This window comes from Leucopleurus acutus, assembly GCF_964270905.1.
Source record: "Leucopleurus acutus genome assembly, chromosome: 4".
NCBI classification, from domain to species: Eukaryota; Metazoa; Chordata; class Mammalia; order Artiodactyla; family Delphinidae; genus Leucopleurus; species Leucopleurus acutus.
Window position 1 is genome coordinate 55,531,908 of NC_139146.1, and position 12,512 is coordinate 55,544,419.

A 12,512-nucleotide genomic window follows, 5' to 3' on the forward strand; every position below is an offset into this window, starting at 1 on the left:
AATTTACCCATCTCTGTGAAATGGGTGCTACTGATAAATTGCATCATTGACATTTAAAAGATGAATAAATGAATTTTACAAAAATAGAGTGACTTGTCTAAGACACTAAAAATGTAACAACAAAACCAGAATGAGAACTTATTTCCCCAACTTTTGATCCCAATTCAGCTCAATTAATTCTGTTCAATGATACCCAAGCTCAAGTAAAATCATCAAAGTCCAGCTTCCCCTACCATTGATTTCTCTGTCTTTTCCAGAAGCTCAGCCCAGCATTCCTATCTGACAGCTTTTATTACCTCCTCTGACTCCCTCTCAGCATTTTTCCCCTCACAGGTATTTCCCCACTAAATCTCTAATCCATCTAATCCTGTTTTGGAATATGCTTCTTATAGGACTCACACTAACATAAGCTCTTTTCTACAACCCCTCAGAAGAATATAAACAGCACCATTCCTTCCTGATAGTTAAATATGTTATATGATATGAATAAATAATTTATACCAATAGCCAACAAAATGCACAAACAAGTATAAGTTCAATATAGTATATATTTCCTTTATCCTTCAGCATCAAGCCCATATGATTAATAGTAATGTAATTTGTACAAATACTTTATTTGTGCATGGAAATATATCAGACTATTCATTCCAAATCTTGAACCTTCTAATTCGATGTTTCTGAATTAATTTTAATAAAATCACTACAGAAATGCACAAAGATAGAATTATAAGGATGAACACAGGGGTTATTTTTAATGAGAAAAAAATTATTTCCTTGAAGATTATTTAAAATAATGGAAAGATGCTAATCAAATATTGATAAATCAAAAAAGCAATGTATACATTATATTTTTTCTGCAGAAAAATACATAAGCACGTTTATGCACAAAATGAATGGAATTATGTATCAATAAAATAAAACATAACCCAGTTTTCTGTTTATCTCCTTGTTGGTAAAAACATGGGTGGATTTAATCTTTTACTTCTGCATTTCTGTATTTTCTATAATAAATATGCATTAATTTTATAGTCAAAGAACATGCATATACTATGAAAAACCATGATAGACATACACTTTCCTAAATATAACAGGGAAAATGAAGAAAGAAATATGAAACATTATTCATCACTCACACCTCCATTCTTCAAAGTTGAAGTAAGTTTTAAGAATATTTTTTCAAACTGTGTTGTAAATTACTTGTGAATATACATTGTCTGCCATTTTGGAAAACTGAATAATTGATATACACTATCCATGCAGTAATTTAATTCAAAATGCTGAAATATCAACAATCGAATCATGGTTTTGCATCCATAAGTTTGCACAGCTTAATATCCACACTCACATGGAAAACAAGTGTGTATTCATACTTCCATGAAGTCTTCAAATGAACTGTGCAATCTCTCAAAAAATTAAAAATAAAATTAATATGCAGTTTTCTAATATTTAAAAATCTCATCCTCTGCTTTTTTCAAAGTTTTATTCAGTGAGATAACTCTTTGGAAATGTGACTCATCTCCCATATAGAGAAATAGATTTCCTGAATCATTTATTTATTCATTTATTTACAAATATGTGTTACCTATGTTCATTTTGCTGATCACTAAGCTAGTAACAGTATTGGAATTAATTAATCTTTAGATTAATCATTATCATACTCTCCACAGAGTTTAGAATATGTGGTCATTCAAAAATAAAATATATGTTAATATTTTATTAGTGTTAGATGCTGACAGTGAAATAGCAATTAAAAGAGAAATCAGGAACTTTCCTATGGAATTCAGAGATAAAAATGTGTAAATGAATGACTGATAAGACCTTGAGATATTCAAATTAATATGTTAGGAGCTTAGATGGGAGGGAGGTTGTCTCATGGTATAAGTAACATTTAAGCTGGCCTTAGATACCATTTTCTGTACTTGCCCCCTGCCCCCAGCATTACATTTATTTTTCTATTAGAGCACTCAACATTCTATGATGTAATTATCTAATATTTTCCTTTGTGGAGGTTTCTCTGATCATAAATAATTCCTCTCATCTCTACATTTGTATTGATTATCCCCTCATTTCTCCACTCGCTTATAGATCTTTCAATGAGCCCTCTGTAATGTTCTAAATATTGATAACACATTCCTGGGCATCTTTTGTTTTTTCCCTGAATATTATTCATACTTCATGTAACTAAAACCTTCATACTCCCTGTTTTTTTTATTACTGATATTGGTGACTTGTATTTTTTCCTCTTTTTTCCTTGATTACTCTTGTTATGGTTTTATAATTTTAGTAATATTTTTAGAGAACTAACATTTAGTTTTGATCATTTTCTTTATTGTACAATCAATTTACATTAATTGAGTTCATCTATTGCACGTTTAACTTCTATCCTTTTTTTTTTTTTTTTTTTTTTTTTTTTTTGCGGTACGCGGGCCTCTCACTGTTGTGGCCTCTCCCGTTGCGGAGCACAGGCTCCGGACGCGCAGGCTTAGCGGCCATGGCTTACGGGCCCAGCCGCTCCGCAGCATGTGGGATCTTCCCAGACCGGGGCACGAACCCGCGTCCCCTGCATCGGCAGGCAGACTCTCAACCACTGCGCCACGAGGGAAGCCCCTATCCATTATTTTTTAATTGTTTCCTTCCTTTCACTTTATGGAGTTTGTTTTTAAGTGAAACCTCAGATATTCTGTTTTCAGCTTTTCTAACCTATTCATTTAAAACTCTAAAAGTTCTCTTTTTTTCATGCTGTAAGCCTCATCCCACAAATCTTGATATGCCTCCCTTTAATATCATTCAGTTCAAAATATTTCCACTGATATTCAAAATGTAATTTTGATATTTTCAATGTAATATTCTTGTTCCCTGGTTTCTTAAAAAACATACTGGTAAATTCCAAGTGGAAAGAGGTTATTATTTTTGTGGGTTTTGCATTTATTGTCATTGATTTACCTTTATTGTCCTTGAGTGCTCAATTCCTTTTGAGCTATTGAATGCTCTCTAAATAATGCTCATCCATTGGTAATCATCAAATCTTGTTTAATATACCAGCCTTGAACCAATTTTGGTAAATATGTCATGTTCATTTAAAAATAATTTGTACCCTCTTTTTATGAGATAATTCTTCTTATCAAATCTTTAGAGAGGTGTGCTAAAAATTTCTAAATGTTGGCAAGGAGTTACTGCTCTGAATATGTTGGCTAACTTTTGCTTTATACTTTAAAGGTATATTATATATATATATACATATATATATGTATATATATATATATAATATATATACATTTATTTATCTCCTTCACAAGAATATACATATATGTGTAGGTAGGTATGTATATATCACATTTTGATTCTGAGAAGGTTTCTCGTCATAATGTCAAATTGTCTTTGTTAATATAACTAACTCAGATTGACTTTGGTTAGGGTTTGAATATTTATTATTTATTATTATTATTTTATCTTGCAATATCTTTATTGTTACAATGTATCTCATGTAGTTGAATATATTTAAGTTTTTTTTCAAATCTGCCAAACTTAGTCTTCTATATTTATTGTAAAATACAAATATAGTCATAATGTTAATGACCATTTTCTTCTTTTTAATTTTCAATTAACTCACATTTTTTATACCCCTTAGTCTCTCCTTTTTTGACTTCCTTGGGCTAATAAAATTAACTGATTTTTCTGTTTTATCCTCTATCATCTCATTAGTGTCACATTCTTTTATTGGTTTTCCTAGATAATAATAAGTATAATTAAATAATGACAATGTAATATAGAAGTTAGCAATTCAAGGTATGTTATCTTTTTTTCCAGTCTTTTCACATGCATGCTATATATGAAGATGGTTTAATCTTTTTTTTCCTCTGATTTCTTTACATACTTTCTATGGCTTACTTTCATTTCTTATTAACTCTATTTCTGACTTTATGTAATCTATTGCCAAAACCCATGAAACTGATGAAAAGTGGTCATATAATGAGCAGTGGTCATATAATTGGCAGACTCTTCTGATTAATAGAATGCATAATTAAAGAGAAAGAGAGACTCAGTTATTCTAGATTTTGAGTATCTGATAGTGTTTTTGTCACTGGGCTAGTTTTTCTTTTCTTTTCTTTTTCTTTTTTTTTTTGGCTTAATCAAGACTTCTTAATGGGAGTTGCTTGAAAAAGGGTACAGACCTTATTTAGTTGATATGTGGTACAAAAACAGTGTTTCTTCATAACATGAGAGGTTCCAAATCACTAGTGTTCAAGCAATTAAAATTGGGAGACTCAGGATCTCCCTGCTGGTCTAGTGTTTAGGATTCAGTGTTTTCACTGCTGTGGCCTGGGTTCAACCCCTGGTCAGGGAACTGAGATCCTACCAGCCATGTGGCACGGCCAAAACAAACAAACAAACAAACTGGGAGACTCACTGAGCAAGAGTGTGCCATCCGAGAACAATATGTCTTCAGGCTTGCATTTTGTCTAATATTTCCTATTTGTCACTCTTGTACAAAATGCTGCTAAAAGTAACAGTCAGCATAACTAAATGAATCTTCTGATTTTTCCAAACATTTTCTTAAGAACTACAGGCTCAATGGTCCACCTCCTAAAACACAGCAAGTAACAGTTTTATTAAATATTTCGGCATGACATAAGAAATCACAAGTTTTCCAAATACTTAACTTCTATTATTTTTAGAGACACTCTACTTTAAGTTTCTTTATTATTTAAGATACAAACTATGATTCTGTAGAAAAAAGGTAGCCCAAAATACAAGAGCCAAAGCTAAACAGAAGTAGTTCTTCTCTCGTATAACAGTCCAGTATAGATATGTGAACCAGAGTATCTCTACCCACAAAACCATCCATGACACACTTTCCTTCTATATAACTGAATTTGTCAACATGGTAAAATATGGTCCAAAATTTTCTGTGTTCTGCTTCTTCTAAGTCAGAAAGATGCAAAGTTGATGGCAAATAATAGCCTTTTAAAAATTATGAAATCTGTATATAACACCTCTATTCATATTCTAACAATAAGACTTTTTTACATCACTGTACATAACTCATGCAATGATGAAAAATATAATCTCTAGATAAGTGGTCAGCTTACTACAAAAACTCAATTTTTATTAAAAAAAAGATGAAAATGGATGATTTAGGAGTTATGCGGTTTCTGCATGACTAAAAAGCTCATCACTTAATTTGAAAAACAAAAGATAGATTCACAAAAACTAAAGACAAAACCAAAGGAATAGACTCTGCCCTTTTGTAAGAGGTTCAACAAAATCACATTGCAAGGGCATGAATGAATAAGGGGAAGTACTTTGGATTACTTTTACAATTTATTTCATGCAGCAATTATTTGCTATTGAACAAAATTTACTTCAAAATCTCTTATTTTCCTAAAGTAATCACCATATTAAGATATAAAAATAATGATTTACTAGTGTTGTTGTATAAGTATAAATTATTAGTGGAATTAAAAAATTAATGTTAATATAATGGTGCATTCCTAATGTAGGAATAGTTTTTTAACTTTGTAGAAAACATCAGAAATATATTAACCAGTCTAAATGACTACTTAATTTCAGAATTATATGTTAACATGTGAAATATATTTATACATTTTGAAGTATTTGTCTGAAATTTATTTAGATTACATATAATTTTTTCTCATTAAACGATTATTTATTATACTCCCACTTATAAATAGAATCCTAAATATCTATTGTTTTTCCTTCATGTCCTTCAAAGTTTCATTATATCAAATAAATAGAGTCGAGACTAATACAATTAACAGAATTGTTTCTGTTTCATTAGCCTCATGGATATTTAGCAATGTTAAACAATTAACTTTTAAATTAAGCATTTATTTCTTAAACAATTTATAATTTGTATTATCCCCAAATATAATCATTTTAAAGTGTTTTGGTAGAAGTTTTATCTTAATGTCTGCATTTTCCTTAAAATTTCTTGCCAAATTTATAAAACTAAAATCTTCGCTTCCTAAAGAAACTGAACATGCTGATGTTGGGGAAGACTTTTGGCTTTGTTTGCCATCTGGTTACCTTGGAAATAATACTCTTGGAAATAACTGCATTGCTGGGTTTGAAAATGGACCATGGAAACCAGGAAAGAAAAACTCATCTGTATGACAACAAATTACTGAAAACGTAGGCACAGTGGGTGGGAGAAAGCCAGGAATATACATGTGTTCATTTATAATTTCTATTTTTTAGTGTAAAATATTGAGATAATTATTATCTATATATTATTATCTATATATCTATATTATCTATAATATAATAATGTAAATATTATTATAATATGTATAATTGAAGGAAAGCCTGTCTTCTGTAATATCTTACCCTGCAGCAGAAGAGTAATAATATATTTATTATGATGATTAGAATCTTCCAGCACCAAGAGAGAACTTGGTCTTCAGAATGCTGTAATCAAGATTTCATATTATTTTTGCATTATCTTGAGTATAATCATTTTAGGAAATATTGAAAATGCACAGACAAAATGTGAATTTCATAAAGAAATTCACTTGCCTGCTTAACTTTTTGAGTTTACAATTTAGATATGTAATGTTATAGTCTATTCAATTGCACTTATAAATCCCAGATTTTAATAAAACTAAAGGTGTCCAGTGTGGTCAACAAAATTCTAAAGGTGTCCCTATCTCCAAGTTATTCAATAAAACACTGATATAGGTAGAGTTATGAAAGGCTTTGCAGAGAGAGTGAAGGTTGCTATATAGCTTACCTTAAAATAGGGATATTGGGAGTTCCGGGAAGATGGCGGAAGAGTAAGACGCGGAGATCACCTTCCTCTCCACAGATACACCAGAAATACATCTACGCGTGGAACAACTCCTACGGAGCACCTACTGAACGCTGGCAGAAGACCTCAGACCTCCCAAAAGGCAAGGAACCCCCCACGTACCTGGTTAGGGCAAAAGAAAAAACTAAACAGAGACAAAAGAATAGGGACGGGTCCTGCACCAGCGGGAGAGAGCTGTGAAGGAGGAAAAGTGTCCACACACTAGGAGCCCCTTCGCGGGTGGAGACTTCGGGAGGCGGAGTGGGGGAGCTCGGGAGCTGCGGAGGAGAGCACAGCAACAGGGGTGCGGAGGGCAAAGCGGAGAGATTCCAGCACAGAGGATCGGGCCGACCGGCACTCACCAGCCGAGAGGCTTGTCTGCTCGCCCGCCGGGGCGGGCGGGACTGGGAGCTGAGTCTCCGGCTTTTGTCGGAGCGCCGGGAGAGGACTGAGGTTGGCGGCGTGAACACAGCCTGCAGGGCGTTGGTGCGCCGCGGCTGGCCGGGAGAGAGTCTGGGGAGGGGTCTGGACCTGCCGAAGAGGCAAGAGACTTTTACGTCCCTCTTTGTTTCCTGGTGCACGAGGAGGGGGGATTGGGAACGCTGCTTGGGAGAGCTCCGGAGACGGGCGCGAGCCACGGCTAAGAGTGCGGAGCCCAGAGACGGACATGGGACGCTAAGGCCGCTGCTGCCGCCGCCAGGAGGCCTGTGTGCGAGCGCAGGTCACTAGCCACACGCCCTTCCGGGGAGCCTGTGCAGCCCGCCGCTGCCGGGGTCCCGGGATCCGGGGACGGCTCCCCCGGGAGAGCGCACGGCGCGCCTCAGGCTGCAGCATCACGCCGGCCTCTGCTGCTGCAGGCCCGCCCTGCACTCCGTGACCCTCCCTACCCCCCGGCCTGGGTGAGCCAGAGCCTCCGAATCAGCGGCTCCTTTAACCCCGTCCTGTCTGAGCAAAGAACAGACGCCCTCCGGCGTCCTACACGCACAGGCGGGGCCAAATCCAAAGCTGAGCCCCTGGGAGCTGTGAGAACAAAGAAGAGAAAGGGAAATCTCTTCCAGCAGCCTCAGAAGCAGCGGATTAAAGCTCCACAATCAACTTGATATACCCTGCATCTGTGGAATACCTGAATAGACAACGAATCATCCCAAATTAAGGAGCCCTGTGGATGAAAGGCTCTTGGTGCTGCAGCCAGGACTCAGCGCTGTGCCTCTGAGGTGGGAGAGCCAACTTCAGGACACTGGTCCACAAGAGGCCTCCCAGCTGCACATAATATCAAACAGCAAAAATCTCCGAGAGATCTCCATCTCAACGCCAGCACCCAGCTTCACTCAACGACCAGCAAGCTACAGTGCTGGACATCCTATGCCAAACAACTAGCAAGACAGGAACACAACCCCACCCATTAGCAGAGAGGCTGCCCAAAATCATAATAAGTCTACAGACACCCCAAAACACACCACCAGACGTGGACCTGCCCACCAGAAAGACAAGATCCAGCCTCATACACCAGAACACAGGCACTAGTACCCTCCACCAGGAAGCCTACACAACCCACTGAACCAACCTTAGCCACTGGGGACAGACTCAAAAAACAACAGGAACTACGAACCTTCAGCCTGCAAAAAAAAAAAAAGGAGACCCCAAACACAGTAAGATAAGCAAAATGAGAAGACAGAAAAACACACAGCAGATGAAGGAGCAAGATAAAAACCCACCAGACCTAACAAATGAAGAGGAAATAGGCAGTCTACCTGAAAAAGAATTCAGAATAATGATAGTAAGGTTGATCCGAAATCTTGGAGATAGAATGGACAATAGAATGGACAAATTGCAAGAATCAGTTAACAAGAACCTAGAAGAACTAAAGATGAAACAAGCAACGATGAACAACACAATAAATGAAATTAAAAGTACTCTAGATGGGATCAATAGCAGAATAACTGAGGCAGAAGAACGGATAAGTGACCTGGAAGATAAAATAGTGGAAATAACTACTGCAGAGCAGAATAAAGAAAAAAGAATGAAAAGAACTGAGGACAGTCTCAGAGACCTCTGGGACAACATTAAATGCACCAACATTCGAATTATAGGGGTTCCAGAAGAAGAAGAGAAAAAGAAAGGGACTGAGAAAATATTTGAAGAGATTATAGTTGAAAACTTCCCTAATATGGGAAAGGAAATAGTTAATCAAGTCCAGGAAGCACAGAGAGTCCCATACAGGATAAATCCAAGGAGAAATACGCCAAGACACATATTAATCAAACTGTCAAAAATTAAATACAAAGAAAACATATTAAAAGCAGCAAGGGAAAAACAACAAATAACACACAAGGGAATCCCCATAAGGTTAACAGCTGATCTTTCAGCAGAAACTCTGCAAGTCAGAAGGGAGTGGCAGGACATATTGAAAGTGTTGAAGGAGAAAAACCTGCAACCAAGATTACTCTACCCAGCAAGGATCTCATTCAGATTTGATGGAGAAATTAAAACCTTTACAGACAAGCAAAAGCTGAGAGAGTTCAGCACCACCAAACCACCTCTACAACAACTGTTAAAGGAACTTCTCTAGGCAAGAAATACAAAAGAAGGAAAGGACCTACAATAACAAACCAAAAACAATGAAGAAAATGGGAATGGGAACACACATATCGATAATTACCTTAAATGTAAATGGACTAAATGCTCCCACCAAAAGACACAGATTGGCTGAATGGATACAAAAACAAGACCCATATATTTGCTGTCTACAAGAGACCCACTTCAGACCTAGAGACACATACAGACTGAAAGTAAGGGGATGGAAAAAGGTATTTCATGCAAGTGGAAACCAAAAGAAAGCTGGAGTAGCAATTCTCATATCAGACAAAATAGACTTTAAAACAAAGACTATTAGAAGAGACAAAGAAGGACACTACATAATGATCAAGGGATCAATCCAAGAGGAAGATATAACAATTGTAAATATTTATGCACCCAACATAGGTGCACCTCAATACATAAGGCAAATACTGACAACCATAAAAGGGGAAATCGACAGTAACACATTCATAGTAGGGGACTTTAACACCCCACTTTCACCAATGGACAGATCATCCAAAATGAAAATAAATAAGGAAACACAAGCTTTAAATGATACATTAAACGAGATGGAGTTAATTGATATTTATAGGACATTCCATCCAAAAACAACAGAATACACATTTTTCTCAAGTGCTCATGGAACATTCTCCAGGATAGATCATATCTTGGGTCACAAATCAAGCCTTGGTAAATTTAAGAAAATTGAAATTGTATCAAGTATCTTTTCTGACCACAACGCCATGAGACTAGATATCAATTACAGGAAAAGATCTGTAAAAAATACAAACACATGGAGGCTAAACAATACACTACTTAATAATGAAGATATCACTGAAGAAATCAAAGAGGAAATCAAAAAATACCTAGAAACAAATGACAATGGAGACACAACGACCCAAAACCTGTGGGATGCAGCAAAAGCAGTTCTAAGGGGGAAGTTTATAGCAATACAAGCCCACCTTAAGAAGCAGGAAGCATCTCGAATAAACAACCTAACCTTGCACCTCAAGCAATTAGAGAAAGAAGAACAAAAAAACCCCAAAGCTAGCAGAAGGAAAGAAATCATAAAAATCAGATCAGAAATAAATGAAAAAGAAATGAAGGAAACAATAGCAAAGATCAATAAAACTAAAAGCTGGTTCTTTGAGAAGATAAACAAAATAGATAAACTACTAGCCAGACTCATCAAGAAAAAAAGGGAGAAGACCCACATCAATAGAATTAGAAATGAAAAAGGAGAGGTAACAACTGACACTGCAGAAATAAAAGAGAACATGAGAGATTACTACAAGCAACTCTATGCCAATAAAATGGACAATCTGGAAGAAATGGACAAATTCTTAGAGAGGCACAACCTGCCAAGACTGAATCAGGAAGAAATAGAAAATATGAACAGACCAATCACAAGCACTGAAATTGAAACTGTGATTAAAAATCTTCCAACAAAGAAAAGCCCAGGACCAGATGGCTTCACAGGCGAATTCTGTCAAACATTTAGAGAAGAGCTAACACCTATCCTTCTCAAACTCTTCCAAAATATAGCGGAGGGAGGAACACTCCCAAACTCCTTCTACGAGGCCACCATCACCTTGATACCAAAACCAGACAAGGATGTCACAAAGAAAGAAAACTACAGGCCAATATCACTGATGAACATAGATGCAAAAATCCTCAACAAAATACTAGCAAACAGAATCCAACAGCACATTAAAAAGATCATACACCATGATCAAGTGGGGTTTATTCCAGGAATGCAAGGATTCTTCAATATACGCAAATCTATCAATGTGATAAACCATATTAACAAACTGAAGGAGAAAAACCATATGATCATCTCAATAGATGCAGAGAAAGCTTTTGACAAAATTCAACACCCATTTATGATAAAAACCCTGCAGAAAGTAGGCATAGAGGGAACTTTCCTCAACATAATAAAGGCCATATATGACAAGCCCACAGCAAACATCATCCTCAATGGTGAAAAACTGAAAGCATTTCCACTAAGATCAGGAACAAGACAAGGTTGCCCACTCTCACCACTATTATTCAACATAGTTTTGGAAGTTTTAGCCACAGCAATCAGAGAAGAAAAGGAAATAAAAGGAATCCAAATCGGAAAAGAAGAAGTAAAGCTGTCACTGTTTGCAGATGACATGATCCTATACATAGAGAACCCTAAAGATGCTACCAGAAAACTACTAGAGCTAATCAATGAATTTGGTAAAGTGGCAGGATACAAAATTAATGCACAGAAATCTCTGGCATTCCTATATACTAATGATGAAAAATCTGAAAGTGAAATCAAGAAAACACTCCCATTTACCATTGCAACAAAAAGAATAAAATATCTAGGAATAAACCTACCTAAGGAGACAAAAGATCTGTATGCAGAAAATTATAAGACACTGATGAAAGAAATTAAAGATGATACAAATAGATGGAGAGATATACCATGTTCTTGGATTGGAAGAATCAACATTGTGAAAATGACTCTACTACCGAAAGCAATCTATAGATTCAATGCAATCCCTATCAAACTACCACTGGCATTTTTCACAGAACTAGAACAAAAAATTTTGCAATTTGTATGGAAACACAAAAGACCCCGAATAGCCAAAGCAATCTTGAGAACGAAAGAAGGAACTGGAGGAATCAGGCTCCCAGACTTCAGACTATACTACAAAGCTACAGTTATCAAGACGGTATGGTACTGGCACAAAAACAGAAAGATAGATCAATGGAACAGGATAGAAAGCCCAGAGATAAACCCACGCACATATGGTCACCTTATCTTTGACAAAGGAGGCAGAAATGTACAGTGGAGAAAGGACAGCCTATTCAATAAGTGGTGCTGGGAAAACTGGACAGCTACATGTAAAAGTATGAAATTAGATCACTCCCTAACACCGTACACAAAAATAAGCTCAAAATGGATTAAAGACCTAAATGTAAGGCCAGAAACTATCAAACTCTTAGAGGAAAACATAGGCAGAACACTCTATGACATAAATCACAGCAAGGTCCTTTTTGACCCACCTCCTAGAGAAATGGAAATAAAAAGAAGAGTAAACAAATGGGACCTAATGAAACTTAAAAGCTTTTGCGCAGCAAAGGAAACCATAAA